This window comes from Sciurus vulgaris, assembly GCF_902686455.1.
Source record: "Sciurus vulgaris genome assembly, chromosome: 5".
NCBI classification, from domain to species: Eukaryota; Metazoa; Chordata; class Mammalia; order Rodentia; family Sciuridae; genus Sciurus; species Sciurus vulgaris.
The window spans coordinates 81,910,285-81,932,339 of record NC_136465.1 but is presented as its reverse complement, the minus strand read 5'-3'; positions in this window follow the sequence as shown (position 1 = coordinate 81,932,339).

The following is a 22,055-nucleotide window of genomic DNA, read 5'->3' as shown; positions in this document are numbered from 1 at the left end:
TCTTGTTATATATTGTCATGCACTTATCAGAGAAAACATTTGGCCTTTGGTTTTTTGGGCTTGGCCTATTTCACATAGTGTGATATTTTCCAACTTCATCCATTTGCCAGCAAATGCCATAATTTTATTCTTCTTTCTGGCTGAGAAATATTCCATTGTGTATATATACAACAGTTTCTTTATCTATTTGTCAGTTAAAGGGCATCTAGGTTGGTTCCACAATCTAGCTATTGTGAATTGAGCTGCTATGAACATTGATGTGGCTGCATCACTATAGTATGCTGATTTTAAGTCCTTTGGGTATAAATCGAGGAGTGGTATAGCTGGGTCAAATGGTGGGTCCATTCCAAGTTTTCTTAGGAATCTCCACACTGCTTTACAGAGTGGCTGCACCAATTTGCAACTCCACCAGCAATGTAAAAGTGTGCTTTTTCCCCACATCCACGCCAACACTTCTTATTGCTTGTGTTCTTGATAATCACCATTCTAAATGGAGTTAGATGAAATCTTAGGGTGGTTTTAATTTGCATTTCTCTAATTACTAGGGATGATGAGCACTTTTTCATATATTTGTTGATCACCTGTATATTTTCTTCTGTGAAGTGTCTGCCCAGTTCCTTAGCCCATTTATTGATTGGGTTCTTTGTACTTTGGGTGTAAAGTTTTTAAAGTTCTTTATAAAACTTTGGAGATGAGTGCTCTGTCTGAAGTGTATGTGTAAAAGATTTTCTCCCACTATGTAGGCTCTCTTTTCACATTATGATTGTTTCCTGTGCTGAGAAAAAGCTCTTTAGTTTGAATCTATCCCATTTATTGATTCTTGCACTATGGGGATCTCGTTAAGGAAGTCTGGTCCTAAGTGAACGTGATGGAGATTCAGGCCTACTTTTTCTTCTGTTTGGTGAAGGGTCTCAGGTCTAATTCCTAGATCCTTGATCCATTTTGTGTTGCGTTTTGTACAGGGTGAGAGTTCGGGGTTTAGTTTCATTTTACTACAAATGGATTTCCAGTTTTGCCAGCACCATTTGTTGAAGAGGCTATCTTTTCTCCATTGTAAGTTTTTGGCACTTTTGTCTAGTGTGAGGTTACTGTACTTATGTGGGTATGTCTCTGTGTCTTCTATCCTGTACCACTGATCTACCTGTCTATTTTGGTGCCAGTACCAAGCCGTTTTTGTTACTATCACCCAATAGTAGAGTTTAAGTTCTGGTATAGTGATACCTCCAGCATTACTCTTCTTGCCCAGGATTTCTTTGGCTATCCTGGGTCTTTTGTTTTTCCAGATGAATTTCATGATTGATTTTTCTGTTTCTGTGAGAAATGTCATATGGATTTTAATGGGAATTGTGCTAAATCTGTATAGTGCCTTTGGAAGTATGGCCATTTTGATAATAGTAATTCTGCTTATCCAAAAATATGGGAGATCTTTCCATCTTCTAAGGTCTTCTTCATTTTCTTTCTTCAGTGTTTTGTAGTTTTCATTGTAGAGATCTTTCACCTCTTTGGTTAGATTGATTTTTTTTTTTTTTTGAGGCTATTGTGAATGGAGTTGTTTTCCTCATTTCCCTTTCAGATGTTTCATCACTTATGTATAAAAATGCTTTAGATTTATATGTGTTGATTTTATATCCTGCTATTTTGCAGGATTCATTATGAGGTCTAGAAGTTTTCTGGTGGAGGTTTTTTGGATCCTCTAAATAGAGAATCATGTCATGGGCAAATAGTGACAGTTTGAGTTCCTCTTTTCCTATTCGTATCCCTTTAATTTCTTTAGTCTGTCTAATTGCTCTGGCTAGTATTTCAAGGACAATGTTGAATAGAAGTGATGAAAGATGGCATCCCTGTCTTGTTCCAGTTTTAAAAGGGAATCTTTTCAGTTTTTCTCCATTAAGAATGATGTTGGCCATGGGTTTAGCATAAATAGCCTTTACAATGTTCAGGTATGTTCCTACCATGCCTATTTTTTCTAGTGTTTTGAGCATGAAGGGGTGTTGTATTTTGTCAAATGCTTTTTCTGCATCAATTTAAATAACCATATGATTCTTATCATTAAGTCTATTGATATGATGGATTACATTATGGATTTATGGATGTTGAACCAAACTTGCATTCACAGGATGAACCCCACTTGATCGTGGTGCACTATCTTCTTAATATGTTTTTGGATGAGGTTTGCCAGGATTTTGTTAAGGATTTTTGCATCTATATTCATCAAGGATATTGGTCTAAAATTTACTTTCCTTGATGAGTTTTTGTCTGGTTTGGGTATTAGGGTGATATTAGCTTCATAGAATGAGTTTGGTAGGATTCCATCCTTTTGTATTTCCTGGAATACTTTGAGAAGTATTGGAATGAGTTTTTCTTTGAAAGTCTTGTAGAACTCAGTTGAGAATCCATCAGGTCCTGGGCTTTTCTTGGTTGGTAGGCTTTTGATGGCTTCTTCTGTTTCATTACTTGATATTGATCTGTTTAAATTGTGTATGTCCTCCTGGTTCAGTTTGGGAGCATCATGTCTCTAGAAATCTATCCATGTCTTCAGTATTTTCTATTATGTTGGAGTGTAGATTTTCAGAGTAGCTTCTCATTATGTTATGTATTTCAGTGGTGTCTGTCATGATATTTCCGTTTTCATCACGAATTTTAGTAATTTGAGTTTTCTCCCCTTCTGTTTGTTAGTGTGGCTAAGGATTTGTCTAATTTGTTTACTTTTTCAAAGAACCAACTTTTTGGTTTGTCAATTTTTTGAATTGTTTCTTTTGTTTCAATTTCATTGATTTCAGCTCTGATTTTAATGATTTCCTGTCTTCTACTACTTTTGGTGTTGTTCTGATCTTTGTCTAGGGCTTTGAGCTATAAAGTTGGGTCATTTAGTTGTTGGTTTTTTATTATTTTCTTGAATGTGCTCCATGCAATGAATTTTCCTCTTAGTACTGCTTTCATAGTGTCCCAGAGATTTTGGTATGTTGTATCGTCATTCTCATTTACCTCTAAGAATTTTTTTATCTCCTCCCTGATGTTTTCTGTTATACATGACTCATTCAATGGCATATTATTTAGTCTCCAGGTGTTGGAGTAATTTCTGTTTTTTATTTTGTCATTGATTTCTAATTTCATTCCATTATGATCTGATAGAACACAAGACAGTACCTCTATTTTTTTGCATTTCCTAAGGGCTGTTTTGTGGCATAACATATGGTCTATTTTCAAGAAGGTTCTATGTACTGCTGAGAAGAAAGTGAATTTGCTCATGATGGATGGAATATTCTATATATGTCTGTTAAGTCTAAGTTATTAATTGTGTTATTGAGTTATATGGTTTCTTTGTTTAGTTCTTGTTTGGAAGATCTATCCAGTAGTGACAGCGGTGTATTAAAGTCACCCAGAATTATTGTGTTGTGGTCTATTTGATTTCTGGCATTGAGTAGGATTTGTTTGATGTACAGGGATGCACCACTGTTTGGGGCATAAATATTTACTATCGTTATGTCTTCCTGATTTATGATTCCCTTAAGCAGTATGAAATGTCATTCTTTATCCCTTCTGACTAACTTTGGCTTGAAGTCCACATTATCTGATATGAGGATGGATACTCCGGCTTTTTTACTGAGTCCATGTGCGTGGTAGGTTCTTTCCCATCCTTTCACCATTAGTCTGTGGATGTCTTTTTCTATGAGATGTGTCTCTTGCAGGCAGCATATTGTTGGGTCTTTCTTTTTTAATCCAATCTGCCAGTCTATGTCTTTTGATTGATGAGTTTAGGCCATTAACATTCAGGTTTATTATTGAGATATGATTTGTATTCCAATCATTTGGGCTTATTTTTGGTTTTTAAGTTGGCTTGGTTTCTCCTTTGAGTGGTTTTTTTCTAAGGTGGTTCCTCCCTTTGCTGACCTACATTGTTGTTTTTCATTTCCTCCTCTTGGAATATTTTGTTGAGAATATTCTGTAGTGCAGGTTTTCTATTTGTAAATTCTTTTAACGTTTGTTTATCATGGAAGGATTTTATTTCATCTTCAAAGGAAATAAAAAAGGTTAGTTTTGCTGGGTAGGATTCTTGGTTGGCAACCATGTTCTTTCAGATTGAAATATGTTGTTCCAGGCCCTTCTGGCTTTTAGACTCTAGGCTGAGAAATCTGCTGATATCCATATTTGTTGCCCCCTATATGTAATCTGATGCTTTTCTCTTGCGGCCTTCAAAATCCTATCTTTATTTTGAATGTTAGGCATTTTCATTATAATGTGCCTGGGTGTGGATCTGTTGTGATTTTGTGCATTTGGTGTTCTGTAAGCCTCTTGCACTTGATTTTCCATTTCATTCTTCAGATTTGGGAAATTTTCTGATATTATTTCATTGAATAGGTTGTTCATTCCTTTGGTTTGTATCTCTGTGCCTTCCTCAATCCCGATAATTCTTAAATTTGGTCTTTTCATGATGTCCCATAGTTCTTGGAGGTTCTATTCATGATTTCTTCCCATCTTCTCAGTTTGCTCAACTTTGGGTTTTTTTTTTTATTATTTTTTATATATTTATTTTTATTTTAAACAAATGGGATACATGTTGATTCTCTGTTTGTACATGGAGTAAGGCATACCATTTGTGTAATCATACATTTACATAGGGTAATGTTGTTTGATTCATTCTGTTATTTTCCCCCTACCCTCCCACCCCTTCCACCCCTCTTTTCCCTCTATACAGTCCCTCCTTCCTCCATTCTTGCCCTCCCCCATTATGTGTCATCATCCACTTATCAGAGAGATCATTCTTCCTTTGGTTTTTTGAGATTGGCTTATCTCACTTAACATGATATTCTCCGGTTTCATCCATTTGCCTGAAAATGCCATAATTTTATATTTTTTATGGCTGAGTAATATTCCATTTTATAAATATACCATAGTTTCTTTATCCATTTATCAATTGAAGGGCATCTAGGTAGGTTCCACAATCTGGCTATTGTGAATTGAGCAGCTATGAACATTGATGTGGCTGCATCTTTGTAGTATTCTGCTTTTAAGTCCTTTGGGTATAGGCTGAGGGGTGGGATAGCTGGGTCAAATGGTGGTTCCATTCCAAGCTTTCTGAGGATTCTCCACACTGCTTTTCAGATTGGCTGCACTAATTTGCAACCCCACCAGCAATGTATGAGTGTACCTTTTTCCCCACATCCTTGCCAACACCTATTGTTGCTACTATTCTTGATAATCGCCATTCTAATTGGGTTGAGATGAAATCTTAGTGTAGTTTTGATTTGCATTTCTCTTATTACTAGAGAAGTTGAACATTTTTTCATATGTCTGTTGATTGCTTGTAGATCTTCTGTGAAGTATCTGTTCATTCCCTTAGCCCATTTGTTGATTGGATTATTTGTATTCTTGGTGTAGAGTTTTTTGAGTTCTTTATAGATTCTGGAGATTAGTGCTCTATCTGAAGTATGAGTGGCAAAGATATTCTCCCACTCTGTAGGCTCTCTCTTCACATTGCTGATAGTTTCCTTTGCTGAGAGAAAGCTTTTTAGTTTGAATCTATCCCGGTTATTGATTCTTGCTTTTATTTCTTGTACTATGGAAGTCCTGTTAAGGAAGTCTGATCCTGGGCCGACATGTTGAAGATTTGGACCTACTTTTTCTTCTATAATCTGCAGGATCTCTGGTCTGATTCTGAGGTCCTTGATTGTCCGGAACCGGCAGGTCACGAGCCCTGCCTTGCCTCAAGGTCACGCGCCTTGGCTCATGGTCAGGCGCTTTGACTCATGGTCACGCCCCCTGCCGCGCCTCATGCTGAGCTAAGATGGCGCCTGCCAGATGCTGGTGGGGCGTGCCATTACCTGTTTACACACCTGTCAGACAATACCAGGTGCATCAGACTAGATTGCGTGGTGCTTCATGATTGGACAATTACACTTCCTTATTGGAGTTCTGGCATGAGACTAGTCTTGCCTTCGCGCGCTTTACTCTGATTGGTTTCTGTACTTTATATTAACTGTGTTTATTCCTCTAATAAACGAGACTTGATCAGGCTTTTGTCTTGTCTCCATTTCTCGTGTCTCTTGTCTCTCTCAATCCCAGCACCCCCCTCCAGGTACCCGTTGATGTCCTGCGGGCCGGGGCACTTGATCCATTTTGAGTTGATTTTTGTGCAGGGAGAGAGATAGGGATTTAGTTTCATTCTGTTGCATATGGATTTCCAGTTTTCCCAGCACCATTTGTTGAAGAGGCTATCTTTTCTCCTGTACCATTGATCTATCTGTCTATTTTGGTACCAATACCATGCCATTTTTGTTACTATTGTTTTGTAGTATAGTCGAAGATCTGGTATTGTGATACCGCCTGCTTTGCTCTTTCTGCTAAGGATTGCTTTAGCTATTCTGGGTCTCTTATTCTTCCAGATGAATTTCATGATTGTTTGTTCTATTTCTGTAAGTTACATCATCGGGATTTTAATTAGAATTGCATTGAATCTGTATAGCACTTTTGGTAGTATGGCCATTTTGACAATATTAATTCTGCCTATCCAAGAACATGGGAGATCTTTCCATCTTCTAAGGTTTTCTTTAATTTCTTTTTTTAGTGTAACTTTATTTTCAAGGTTAAATATTTTGTCTTCATTGTCTGAGGTTCTGTCTTCCAAGTGCTCTAGTCTGTTGGTGATGCTTTCCATTGAGCTTTTTATTTGGTTTATTGTTTCCTTCAATTCAAGGATTTCCATTTCTTTTTTTTTTAAGAATCTCTATCTCTTTGTTGAAATGATCTTTTGCTTCCTGCAGTTGCTCTTTCAACTGCTTATTGGTATGATCGTTCATTGCCTGCATTTGCTCTCTTATCTCATCCTTTGCTTCATGAATCATTTTAATTATGTATATTCTGAACTCCTTTTCTGACATTTCTTCTACCATGCTCTCTCTGGATTCTATTAATATAGAATCTAGGTTTGTTTGGATCATTTTCTTCCCTTGTTTTTTCATGTTGTTCATGTATCTTCCCCTCTAGCAGTGCAGATCTGGGGTATTGCAATTTTCCCCCATAGGCTTATAGTGACCCTATAGGTTTCAAAAACCTTTTCTTTAAGGGAGAGATCAATATTAGCAGTGCCCAGTACAGGCAATATGCAATCCTAAACCAAATAGCCCCTATGAGGATGTTAACAATATTGTCATAATAAACAGAATGAGTTTAATTATTATCTTTAGTATAACAAATAGATTTGTAATAAGGTCTGCAGTTTCTAATGAAGGACAAAGAGGATGCAGAGGGGTGTAGGATGTAGCTGTTAATGGGATAAGAAAAGAATATACAGAAGTTCTAGATAGTAGAAAGAGTGAATAATCCAAAGAAGTTGGTTGTTAGCATGCAAAAAGGGAGAAGGAGACTCTGAGGGAAAAGGTAAACAAAAGGAAAAGAGAGTGAGAAAAGTAAAGAAATAAAAACTTAAAATTTTTCAATAAGGAGAAAAAAATCTATACTATAACAATTATATAGTATTCAAACCTCCCAGTCTTCAGTAGCCTAATGCATGAGAGGTACCTGACAATGAGCTTCCATTCTCCAGCAGGTGTCTCAGGATGGGATCTGCCCCATCTAAAGATGGGAGATACAGCTTCCAGGATAATCCAAGATGGCCACTCTGGCTTCCCTATGTGTTGGCAAATGGGGAGCTGCAGCACAGGGTGTGGGCATGGTCAACTGGAGGTCCTGGAGGTTGGGTGTGGTTGGTCTGGTTGTGGGATCCTGGAGGCAGGGTACAGTCAGTCAGTCTGGGGGTCCTGGCAGCAGGTAGCAGTCAGCCAATCTGAGGGCCATGGAGGCAGGGAGTGGTCAGTTAGGCTGAGGGATTCTGGAGACAGGGCTCAGTTAGTCCAGCCAAGGGTCCTAGAGGTCCTGGCTGTAGTCTCAAAATGGAGGGAGCCATGTGAAATCAAACCTGCAAGTACTGTCACAGTGAACTTCCAGGCAACAGCAGGCAGCTGGCACTCCCACTGGTGGTCTGTGGTCAGTCTGATGGCTGCTGTGGGATGATTGGCAGGTGAAGCTCAGGCAGTGAGTGATGGGTAGGTGAAAGGCAGGCAATGGACAGGCAAGAGGCAGGCAAATGGCAGATGGTAAGCCCCAGACTGTGCTACAATCTTATTTTCCATATCTAAGTCAGTTGTCAGACCCAGAGTCTAGTGATTGAAGAGAAAGTCTAACCCTTGACACTTGATCCTTTGATTCACTGCAAGTACAGACAATAAGCACCCTCCACTTCCTCCTCCAAGGGACTTGCAGCATTTCTCCAGATGTAGTAGGAACATGCAAATACCCAGATCTCTTGAGGGTTATTGAACACAAAATCTGAATTGATACTGATATCAGGGGACATGAAAAACCATTGTATTCCACAAGTTTGAGTGGGAGTTTATGAGAACCAGGAGGTATATGCATTTCTAGTCCAAGTCCATCTCACAGTAGGTACATGCAGTACAAAAACCTACCAGTGGTTGTCAGGTTTCTGATTGCTGCTTGGAACAGTTAAATTTAAAAATTGGAAAAGGCTTCAGATTTGTCCTTTGACCCACTAAGAGTCATTATAGTAGAAAGGGCCAAGTGGAAGCCTCTAAAATCACCTGCCATGTCTTCTTACCATGATTATATATAGAAGGAGAAGAGTGGTCACCCCTTACCCATAGTTTCACTTTATACTGTTTTCAATTATCAGTGGTCAACCATAGTTGGAAAATGTTAAATGGAACTTCCAGAAATAAACAATTTAAAAGTTATAAATTGTGCACTGTTCTTGACATCAGTTATCATTTTGCCCAGTGTAACCTTACTGCATGTGCTACCCATTCATTTGTCACTTAGTACTTCTTTTGGTTATCAGGTTGTCTGTTGTAGCATTGCAATGCTTGTATTCAAGTAACCCTTATTTTACTTAATAATGGCCCCAAACGACAAGAGTAGTGATGTTGTACGTTCAGATATGCCAAAGAGAATTTGCTACTCTTCCTTGCAAAAAATTCTTCCTTTAGGTGAAAATATAGAAGTCCTTGACTTCATAGGGAAAAAAAATCATATGTTAGATTGCTAAGATCTACAGAAAGTTATTATTAGTTTACCTAATTTATAAAATGAATTTTATCATTGGTATATATGTATAGGAAAACCCATAGTTTATGTAGGACTTGATACTTCCAGACATCCACTGGGGATCTTTTTTTAAAATGAGATATTTGATTTTTTATTTTTATTTTTTAACAGTGATAAATATTTTTTAGAATTTTTTTCATACATGCATATAGGGTGATAATGTCTGTCTCAATCCACTGTCCTTCCCATCCCACCCACATCACTCCTCCCCTCCCCTCGGTCCTCTCTACCTGATCTGAAGTTCCTTCATTCTTCCCTACCCACCCCCCACTATGGATCAGCATCTGCTTATCAGAGAAAACATTCCATCTTTGGGTTTTGGGAATTGATTTATTTCAGTTAGCATGATACTCTCTAGTTCCATCTGTTTACCTATAAATGCTATAATTTTATTCTTCTTTAAAGCTGAGTGTATGTATATGTACCACATTTTCTTTATCCATTTATCTGTTGAGGAGCAACTAGGTTGGTTCCATAGTTTTGCTATCATGAATTGAGCTGCTATAAACATTGATTCCACTAGGGACCTTGGACATATCTTCCACAGATATCAGCAGACTATCATACCACATCCTAGAAAGAATTAAAGAAATTAATGCTGCTTTCAAACAAGGAAGGGAGGCAGTGATATGATTCCCATTGTATTGCTATTTAATTTGCTTTTCTAGTCCTGTAAAAATGAGAAAGAAAAAAGATTAACTCTGGATTCTGGGATACTAATACAACATAAAAGCTTAACCAAGTGATAGTTTCAATCACAGCTGCTATTCCAGATCTGGTTTTTTTTTTTTTTTTTTTTTTTTACCAAAATAGACAACACATCCCTCGCAGGGCCAGGCTCCCCAGCCCAGGCAGTAGGTCTGGACCCCTGGGAACATCACAGAGGAGGGCTTCCTAGTCCAGGTGGTAGTTCTGAACCGAAGGGAACTTCTCAGAGGAGAGCTGCCCAGTGAAACTTCCCCACTGGATCAGTCTTCCCCTCTGAGAGAGGCTTTCCCACCAGGGCAGTGGAACCAGAGACACAGGTCCAGATCAGATGTGCCCCAGTCTGCAGTCTAGTCCCCCTTTGGCTGACCATCAGTCAACAAGTGGAGGTGCCTCTGCCCACTGACAGGGAATATACGACACCTGAAGGCCACCACCCTAGAGGGGCAGCTTCCTAGTGGAGCACCGCATTATCAAGTTGCTCCAAGACTTCAGGCTACTGAAGGCTAAGAGGTGAGTTGTTGGAAATCTACAGAGACAATATTAGTCAATAGAGGAAATCTGCAATATCCCAGAGTTCCACTACTGGAGGGGTAGATACCTGAGCAACATGAGAAAACAAGGGAAGAAAATGTCCCAAACAAACCTAGATGGTATAGCAATAAAATCCAATGATAGCATGGCAGAAGAAATGTCAGAAAGGAAGTTCAGAATGTACATAATTAAAATGATCAAGGAAGCAAACAAGGAGATGAAAAGCAAATGCAGGCATTAAATGATCTCACCAATCAACAGTTAAAACAGCAAATATGGGAAGCAAGAGATCATTTCAATAAAGAGTTAGATATACTGAAAAAACAAACAAACAGAAATCCTTGAAATGAAGGAAACAATAAACCAAGTTAAAAACTCCATAGAAAGCATAACCAATAGGATAGACACCTGGAAGACAGAACCTCAGACATTGAAGACAAAATATTTAATCTTGAAAACAAAGTTGACCAAACAGAGAAGATGGTAAGAAATCATGAACAGAATCTACAAGAATTATGGGATATCATGAAAAGGCCAAATTTAAAAATTATTGGGATTGAGGAAGGCTTAGAGAAACAAACCAAAGGAATGAACAATCTATTCAGTGAAATAATATCAGAAAATTTCCCAAATCTGAAGAATGAAACGGAAAATCAAGTTCAAGAGGCATATAGGTCTCCAAATACGCAAAATTACAACAGACCCACACCAAGGCACATTATAATGAAAATACCTAACATACAAAATAAAGACAGAATTTTAAAGGCTGCAAGAGAAAAGAATCAAATTACATTCTGGGGGAAACCAATACGGATAACAGCAGATTTTTCAATCCAGACCCTAAAAGCTAGAAGGGCCTGGAACAACATTTTTCAAGCCCTGAAAGAAAATGGATGCCAACCAAGAATCTTATACCCAGCAAAACTTACCTTCAGATTTGATGACGAAATAAGATCCTTCCGTGATAAAAGAATTCACTAAAAGAATTCACTAAAAGAAAGCTGGCATTACAGAACATTCTCAGCAAAATATTCCATGAGGAAGAGATGAAAAGCAATCATGTAAATCAGCAAAGGGAGGAAGTACCCTAAATGAACAGTGAAATAAAGGAGAAACCAAGTTGTGTCAAAAAAAAAAAAAAATGAGCCAAATGACTGGGAATACAAATCATATCTCAATAATAACCCTGAATGTTAATGGCTTGAACTCATCAATCAAAAGACATAGACTGGCCAATTGGATTAAAAAGAAAGATCCAACAATATGCTGCCTGCAAGAGACTCATCTCATAGAAAGAGATACCCATAGACTAAAGGTGAAAGGATGGGAAAAAACATACCATGCATACGGACACAGCAAAAAAGCCGGAGAATCCATTCTCATATCAGATAATGTGGACTTCAAGCCAAAGTTAGTCAGAAGGGATAAAGAAGGACATTACATACTGCTTAAGGGAAGCATAAATCAGCAAGACATAACAATCATAGATATCTATGCCCCAAATAGTGGCTCATCCATATAGGTCAAACAAATCCTTCTCAATTCCAGAAATCAAATAGACCACAACACAATAATACTCGGTGATTTTAACACACCTCTCTCACCACTAACAGATCCTCCAAACAAAAATTGAACAAAGAAACCATAGATCTCAATAACACAATCAATAATTTAGACTTAACGGACATTTACAGAATATACCATCCAACAAAGAGTGAATGCACTTCCTTCTCAGCAGCACATACATCTTTCTCTAAAATAGACCATATATTATGCCACAAAGTTAATGTTAGCAAGTACAAAAAGATAGAGATACTACCTTGTACTCTATCAGATCATAATGGATTGAAATTAGAAATAAATGACAGAATAAAAAACAGAAACTTCTCCAATACCTGGAGATTAAATAATACACTATTATATGATGAATACATAACAGAAGACATCAGGAAGGAAATTAAAAAATTCTTAGTGGTAAACGAGAACAAAGAAACATCATATCAAAATCTCTGGAACACTATGAAAGCAGTACTTAGAGGAAAATTTATTTCATGGAGTACATTCAATAAAAGAAGAAAAAATCAACAAATAAACGACCTAACACTACAGCTCAAAGCCCTAGAAAAAGAGAACAGAGCAACACCAAAAGTAATACAAGACAGGAAATAGTTAAAATCAGAGCAGAAATCAATGAAATTGAAACAAAAGAAACATACAAAAAATTGACAAAATAAATAGTTGGTTCTTTGAAAAAATAAACAAAATTGATAAACCCTTAGCCACACTAACAAAGAGAAGACGAGAGAAAACCCAAATTACTAAAATTTGGAATGAACAAGGAAATATCACAACAGACACGATTGAAATACAAAACATAATTAGAAGCTATTCTGAAAATGTATACTCCAACAAAATAGAAAATCTCGAAGATATCAACAGGTTTCTAGAGACATATGAATTACCTAAACTGAACCAGGAGGACATACATAATTTAAATAGATCAATTTCAAGTAATGAAATAGAAGAAGTCATCAAAAGCCTACCAACAAAGAAAAGTCTGGGACCAGATGGGTTCTCAGCTGAGTTCTACAAAACCTTTAAAGAAGAGCTCATTCCAATACTTCTCAAAGTATTTCATGAAATAGAAGAGGAGGGAACCGTCCCAAATTCATTCTATGAAGCCAATATCACCCTGATACCTAAACCAGACAGAGACACATCAAGGAAAGAAAATTTCAGACCAATATCCTTAATGAACATCAACGCAAAAATTCTCAACAAAATCTTAGCAAATTGCATACAAAAATACAGTGCACCATGATCAAATGGGTTTTGTCCCAGGAATACAAGGTTAGTTCAACATTCAGAAATCAATAAATGTAATTCACCATATCAACACACTTAAAGTCAAGAATCACATGATTATTTCGATAGATGCAGAAAAAGCACTTGATAAAATACAGCATCCCTTCATGCTCAAAACACTAGAAAAAATAGGGATAGTGGGAACATTCCTTAACATTGTAAAGGCCATCTATGCTAAGCCCATGGTCAATATCATTCTAAATGGTGAAAAACTGAAAGCATTCCCCCTAAAAACTGGTACAAGGCAGGGATGCCCTCTTTCACCACTTATATTCAAAATTGTCCTCGAAACTCTAGCCAGAGCAATTAGACAGACCAAGGAAATTAAAGGGATACTAATAGGAAAAGAAAAACTCAAAGTATCCCTATTTGCTGATGACATGATTATATATTTAGAGGAACCTGGAAATTCCACCAGAAAACTTTTAGAACTCATAAGTGAATTCAGTTAAGTAGCAGGATATAAGATCAATTCTCATAAATCCAATGCATTTTTATACATAAGTGATGAATCTTCAGAAAGAGAAATTAGGAAAACTACCCCATTCACGATAGCTTCGAAAAAAATAATACTTGGGAATCAATCTCACAAAAGAGATGAAAGACCTCTACAATGAGAACTACAGAACACTAAAGAAAGAAATTAAAGAACACCTTAGAAGATGGAAAGATCTCCCATGTTCTTGGATAGGTAGAACTAATATTGTCAAAATGGCCATACTACCAAAAGTGCTATACAGATTCAATGCAATTCCAATTAAAATCCCAATGATGTACCTACAGAAATAGCAATCATGAAATTCATCTGGAAGAATAAGAGACCCAGAATAGCTAAAGCAATCCTTAGCAGAAAGAGTGAAGCAGGGGGTATTGCAATACCAGACCTTCAACTATACTACAAAGCAATAGTAACAAAAACGGCATGGTATTGGTACCAAAATAGAAAGGTAGATCAATGGTTCAGAATAGAGGATACGGACACAAACCCAAATAAATACAATTTTCTCATACTAGACAAAGGTGCCAAAAATATGCAATGGAGAAAAGATAGCCTATTCAACAAATGGTGCTTGGAACACCATATGCAACAGAATGAAACTAAACCCCTATCTCTCTCCCTGCACAAAAATCAACTCACAATGGATCAAGGACCTTGAAATCAGACCAGAGACCCTGCAGATTATAGAAGAAAAAGTAGGTCCAAAACTTCAACTTGTTGGCTTAGGATCAGACTTCCTTAACAGGACTCCCGTAGCACAAGAAATAAAAGCAAGAATCAATAACTGGGATAGATTCAAACTAAATAGCTTTCTCTCAGCAAAGGAAACTATCAGCAATGCGAAGAAAGAGCCTACAGAGTGGGAGAAAATCTTTGCCAATCATACTTCAGATAGAGCACTAATCTCCAGAATCTATAAAGAACTCAAAAAACTCTACACCAAGAATGCAAATAATCCAATCAACAAATGGGTTAAGGAAATGAATAGACACTTCACAGAAGAAGATCTACAAGCAATCAACAAACATATGGAAAAATGTTCAACATCTCTAGTAATAAGAGAAATGCAAATCAAAACCACCCTAAGATTCCATCTCACCCCAATTAGAATGGCGATTATCAAGAATACAAGCAACAACAGGTGTTGGCGAGGATGTGGGGAAAAAGGTACACTCATACATTGCTGGTGGGGCTGCAAATTAGTGCAGCCACTCTGGAAAGCAGTGTGGAGATTCCTTAGAAAACTTGGAATGGAACCACCATTTGACCCAGCTATCCCACTCCTCGGCCTATACCCAAAGGACTTAAAATCAGCATACTACAGAGATACAGCCACAACAATGTTCATAGCTGCTCAATTCACCATAGCCAGATTGTGGAACCAATCTAGATGCCCTTCAATGGATGAATGGATAAAGAAACTGTGGTATATATATGCAATGGAATATTACTCAGCCATAAAAAATAATAAATTTATGTCATTTGCAGGCAAATGGATGAAATTGGAGAATATCATGCTAAGTGAGATAAGCCAATCTCAAAAAAACTAAAGGACGAATGATCTAACTGATAAGCGGATGATTACACATAATGGGGGGTAGGAGGGGGGCAAGAATGGAGGAAGGAGGGACTGGAGAGGGATAAGAGGGTGCGAGGGAAGAAAAAATAACAGAATGAATAAAAAAACTATTACCGTAGGTAAATGTATGATTACACAAATGGTCTGCCTCTACTTCATGTACAAACTGAGAAACAAGATGTATCCCATTTGTTTACAATAAAAATGCATTTAAAAAATAATAAAATCCTCTTTTCAGAGGTGCATGACTCCATCCAAAAAAAATAGACAACACAGTCTCTGTCCCTTGGTCTATTCATTACTGAGCTGATAAGTGTACTCGTTTTGTTCCCCAGCAATGAAGAAGACCTTTTTTTTTTTTTTTTTTTTTTTTTTGGCTGGTTTATTTTTAATGTGGGATGGACAAATATGCTTACTCACTGTTTTGCTCCGGGACTGTGTTCACTATCCTGGTCTCAGGATGATTTCATCACAGAGTTGCACTTTCACCGACTCAGGACACAAAGAAGTTGAAAGATAAGATCCACCAGTTGCTGAAAGATCTACAGGCTTCTCTAAAAGTGACAAAGTTAAGTCAGCAGATCACTGACAGCCCATCTGAGTTTCAAGAGCAACTGCTGGCCTACACTAACATTTAGAGCATTAAAAGTCACTGCTTCTTCATTTCTACCCTTCAAATATTACAAAAATTTATTCTTTGCCTTTATCTCAACCCTTTCTCACAAGGAAGGGAATTCTGGGAAATATTCTAGTTTAGTTAGGTTGAAAAAGCACAGACCTACCACATCAACTTTCTTGAGTACAGTGGAAATTATCCCAGATAAAATTTTATTATGCAGAATATTAACCAAACATTCTGATTATCTGTTGCCGTGTGATAAACCTCCTCCAGCCAGGCACAGTGGCACACGCCTGTAATCCCAGCAGCTCAGAAGCCTGAGGCAGGAAGATCACCAGTTCAAAGCCAGCCTCAGCAACTCATCAAGGCCCTAAGTAACTCAGTGAGTTGATTACTCATTTAAAATTAAGTAATAAAATAATCTCTAATAAAGTGAGGGGAAAAAAAAAAAGGCTGGGGACATGGCTCAGTTCAATCCCCAATGCCAGAAAAATAAAAATAATTTTAAAAAAATAAACCTCTTCCAAATTAGTCACATAGAACAACAGTTATTTTATCGTATCAGGGCTTCTGTGAGTCAAGAATTCAGACAGAACACCATGAGGATAGCAAGTCTCTGCTTCACGGTGTCTGGGGAGCTTCATTGGGAAGATTTAAGTAGTTGGGGTTGTCCAAAGAGGCCGGGGCATGGAGTCTTCTTCACCAATATGTGTGGCACCTGACTAGGATGACTCAAAGCCTGAGCTTAACTGGGATTATCAACCAAGTTTTTCATACAGCCTCTCCATGTGTTTGGAGATTCCAGCTTACATGGTGGCTCAGGGCTGCAAAGGCAAGTGCTCCGGCAAACAAGACAGGTGCTGCACGGCAGCCTCTCGGACCTAACTCAGAAGTTGTGCTGTGTCATTTTTGCTATATTCTATTAATAATTACAAGTAGGTAACTAAAGCTAGCCCAGATTCAAGTGAAAGAGGAAATAGATTCCACCTCTCAATGAGAAAAACATCAATGAATTTGAGGTCACTTTTAAACTGAAGAAGGTTTCAAGATGTGGGACCCAACTGCTGAATTAAATACAATGTTATAAAAGCAGAATTTACCCGAGATCTCTTAGAAAATTGCCAAATAATAGCAAGGAGAAGGAGAAACACAAACACAAATGTAATTTTGAATAATATTAGTTAAAACACTGATCCTCAATGCAGAAAAAAAAAAAAAAAGCCAAAAGCAGAAAAGATTAAACTAGAATTCAGAAAAATTCAGTGAGATCACCCAGGGTAACAGATCTCAAAAAAATTAGCAAGGCATTTGCCACCAAGGTTAGAGGCAGCCCTGAAGTAAGAAATCAAAATCATTTGTTTGCATCAGTGGGCAATGGGGTGCCCAGGTTGATTAGAAAAACGTAACAAGTAAAAGAAGAATCTTTTGCATGAAGCATATTCTCCTCCACTTCCTTCTCCCCATCAACTGTAAATGAAGTAGTGGGAAAAGACACATTGTAAACTGAGTTTATCTGGCCGGATAGAATGGAGAAAGGCCAAATGAATTGCCATATGTCAGAATTGTGGGGTTTTTTTAACTTCCCCACCTTGAAAAATGTCCTTGCCCCTTTCTCACATTGAGCTTCCATGAAGAGATGATGTAGTAAAAACTCAACTCATTAAAAATTGAGTAATCAAAATGAAACCAGTGTAAGAACTATACAGAAACACAAAAAAGGGGAACATGAGAAAGGAACAGAAAAAAAGGAAAATAAAAAAAAACTCACCAGAGAAATATTTCTATAGAGCATATGAAAATTTAGACCAAATATTTTGTCATGAAGTATAAAAATTAATGAAACAATTATCACTTCTAAAACAAAAGTAAAAAACAGAGATATAAAAAACTCAAGAATGCACAGAAAGAAAGGGAAATAAAAACATCACAGAAATTAAAGAGTAGAAGGAAGAGTAGACACTGCTGAAACTAGAGTAAAGAAGTAAGAAAAGGAAGGAAAAATCAAACACAAGATAATTACAGAGTAAACTGTGAATGTTATGCTATGTACAGTGGCCCACACCTGCTACTGGGGAGGCTGGGGCAGGAGGATGGCAAGTTCGAGGCCAACCTCAACAACTTAACAAGGCCCGATCTCAAAATAAAAATAAAATAAAATAAAAAGGTCTGGGAATGTAGCTTGCATAAAACTCCCCTAGGTTCAATCTCTGGTACTAAGAAAACTGTGAATGGTATAAGCCCCTAAACAGTATAAATGATATAATCAGAAAAAATTGAATAGAGATAAAAGGAATGATAGAAAAGAGTAAATAATTTTTAAAAATTTTTAGATGTTGATGGACCTTTATTTTATTCATTTATTTATATGGTGCTGAGAATCAGACCCAGAGCCTCACACACGCTAGGCAAGTGCTCTACCACTGAGCCACAACCCCAGCCCCCAAGTAGCAAGTAATTTGATTTATTATTTAAAGCCAAGAAGAAAAGATATAACCATGAAATGCACTTACGCTTCTATCTTTCATTTATTATTTTTAAGTTTATCTCCTGGCTCCTGCAGCAGTGAGCCCCCCCAAAAAAGAGTGCATTGAAGTCAAGCCAGTTGTGACAGCAGTAGCAACAAGCAGTGGCAGTGCTGGTTCACCACAGGTGGGGGTAATACAGACACCACAGATTAAGTACGGAAAATCTGAGCTCAGAAAAGCTGCCTGAACCTAGCTGGTCCAGAGCCTGCACTATGAATTGGTGTTTGCAAAGTGCTGCATATTTCTCAACTGCCCACAGAAAATTGAGATGGGAGCCACCTTGATGTGGCCACACTGCAGCTTACTGCTACAGAGCCAGGAGATCATAGCAAACACTGTCATGCTGTCCCAGCAAGTGCCTACCATTTGGCATAGGGTATACCTAGCAGAACATGAGTGAAACAGGCACAGAGAAGACTGCACCCAGGGAGATTCAAGTCAGAAAAATGGAGGGGTGCCCAACTTGCTTCTCCTTTGAGTCTGGTGACTCGTGTGACCTGTTGAAGGGGTCAGGAATCTGAACAGGTGGGTGTGAATACACAAGGACTAAGCCTGGGAAGGCTGTGTCTGTGGGCAGCAGAGTGTGTGAGGGCTGGCTCTCCTACCCGATGAGTAGAATTCTTGGGAGGCTCCAGAGAGTCAGACTCCTGACAGAGATCAGCAACTGCCAGGCCCTATTGGGTGTGTTGATCTAATCTCTCCAGAGCAGACACAGCTCAACAAAGCCCCTGAGGCCTGATTACACCTAAGCCCCAGCAGTTGGAATTTCCCTCAGAGAACTCTGCAGGAGCCCCACCCAGGGAGCTCAACGCTCTGCTCTGTGCAGGCAAAACTGATAAAACTTCCCATTTGATGCTACCTTATACTTTTGAGAAGGAAAACTGCGAGCTTTCAACCACCTTCAGTCTTAGGCTACTCTGACTGGTAGCTTAGTGAGCAACACTCCTGTGCTTCTCCCTCTCTCTCTTTCACACACACAGTACACAGCCCAAGGAGAAATGGAAAGAAGGAAAATTGTTGGGAGAAATCCTAGTTCTTGATTGGCAGCAGTGAACGTCTCAAGTGTGTAAGGAAAACTTGCGGGGAAGAGCGTTCCACTTCGACTCCCTAGGAAAGTAAACAACTGCCCCATGTTGACTCAGTGTTACCAAGGGAACCCGTGTAGGAACCTGGTGGTCTGATCCCTGGTGGCAAATTGCGATTGGGCAAGAAACCTATAAAATGTATAGCTGTTCCCCCAATAAATGAGTGTGCAGGCTGCTCGCCACAAGCCTGCTTGCACCCAACTCCCGGAGTCTGGGTCTTGACTCCGCGCCCTTACTCCATGTATGAGTTAGCTCAACACAAGAGAAACTACAGAAAATTACATATAGGTAATGACCATTCATTCTCATCAACTATTTTGACCACCTCAGTGGAGATAATTCCTTCATTTTTTCATTAAGAATCTTTTCTCCTTTTTTTTCCTTCCTATTCTAATTTGTTCATTAACATACAAATATACATTTTTGTTCCTTTTTTTTCATTTTTGGTATTTTTTAATGTAGTTATTTTTTTATTTATTTTTATTGTAAACAAATGGGATACATGTTGTTTCTGTTTGTACATGGAGTAACAGCATACATTTGCATATTCATATATTTACATAGAGTAATGATGTTTCATTCATTCCATTATTTTTTCCTTCCCCCCCACCCCTCCCACCTCTCTTTTCCTTCTATACAGTCCCTCCTTCATCCATTCTTGTCCCCCTCCCACCCCCCATTAAGTGTCATCATCCACTTATCAGTGAGATCATTCCTCTTTTGGATTTTTGAGATTTGCTTATCTCACTTAACATGATATTCTCCAATTTCATCCATTTGCCTGCAAATGCCATAATTTTATTATTCTTTATAGAGGAGTAATATTCCATTGTATATATATACCACAGTTTCTTTATCCATTCATCAATTGAAGGGCATCTAGATTGGTTCCATAGTCTGGCTATTGTGAATTGAGCCACTATGAACATTGATGTGGCTGTATCTCTGTAGTGTGCTGATTTTAAGTCCTTTGGGTATAGGCCGAGGAGTGGGATAGCTGGGTCAAATGGTAGGTCCATTCCAAGTTTTCTAAGGAATCTCCACACTGCTTTCCAGAGTGGCTGCACTAATTTGCAGTCCCACCAGCAATGTATGAGTGTACCTTTTTCCCCGCATCCTCTCCAACACCTATTGTTGCTTGTGTTCTTGATAATCGCCATTCTAATTGGGGTAAGATGGAATCTTAGGGTGGTTTTGATTTGCATTTCTCTTATTACTAAAGATGTTGAACATTTTTTCATATATCTGTTGATTGCTTGTACATCTTCTTCTGTGAAGTGTCTGTTCATTTCCTTAGCCCATTTGTTGATTGGGTTATTTGTATTCTTGGTGTAGAGTTTTTTGAGTTCTTTATAGATTCTGGAAATTAGTGCTTTATCTGAAGTATGAGAGGCAAAGATATTCTCCCACTCTGTAGGCTCTCTCTTCGCATTGCTGATAGTTTCCTTTGCTGAGAGAAAGCTATTTAGTTTGAATCTATCCCAGTTATTGATTCTTGCTTTTATTTCTTGTGCTATGGGAGTCCTGTTAAGGAAGTCTGATCCTAAGCCAACAAGGTGAAGATTTGGACCTACTTTTTCTTCTATAAGATGTAGGGTCTCTGGTCTGATTCTGAGGTCCTTGATCCATTTTGAGTTGATTTTTGTGCAAGGTGAGAGATAGGAGTTTAGTTTCATTCTGTTGCATATGGATTTCTAGTTTTCCCAGCACCATTTGTTGAAGAGGCTATCTTTTCTCCATTGCATATTTTTGGCACCTTTGTCTAGTATGAGAAAATGGTATTTATTTGGTATTGTGGCCATGTCCTCTATTCTGTACCATTGATCTACCTGTCTATTTTGGTGCCAATACCGTGCTGTTTTTGTTACTATTGCTTTGTAGTATAGTTGAAGATCTGGTATTGAGATACCCCCTGCTTCACTCTTCCTGCTAAGGATTGTTTTAGCTATTCTGGGTCTCTTATTCTTCCAGATGAATTTCATGATTGCTTGCTCTATTTCTGTAAGGTACATCATTGGGATTTTAATTGGAATTGCATTGAATCTGTATAGCACTTTAGGTAGTATGGCCATTTTGACAATATTAATTCTGCCTATCCAAGAACATGGGAGATCTTTCCATCTTCTAAGGTGTTCTTTAATTTCTTTCTTTAGTGTTCTGTAGTTCTCACTGTAGAGGTCTTTCACCTCTTTTGTGAGATTGATTCCCAAGTATTTTATTTTTTTCAAGGCTATTGTGAATGGGGTAGTTTTCCTAATTTCTCTTTTGAAGATTCATCACTTATGTATAATAATGCATTGGATTTATGAGCATTGATCTTATATCCTCCTACTTTACTGAATCCACTTATGAGTTCTAAAAGTTTTCTGGTGGAATTTCCAGGTTCCTCTAAATATATAATCCTGTCTTCAGCAAACAGGGATAATTTGAGTTCTTCTTTTCCAATTCATAACCCTTTAATTTCTTTGGTTTGTCTAATTGCTCTGGCTAGAGTCTCAAGGATGATGTTGAATATAAGTGGTGA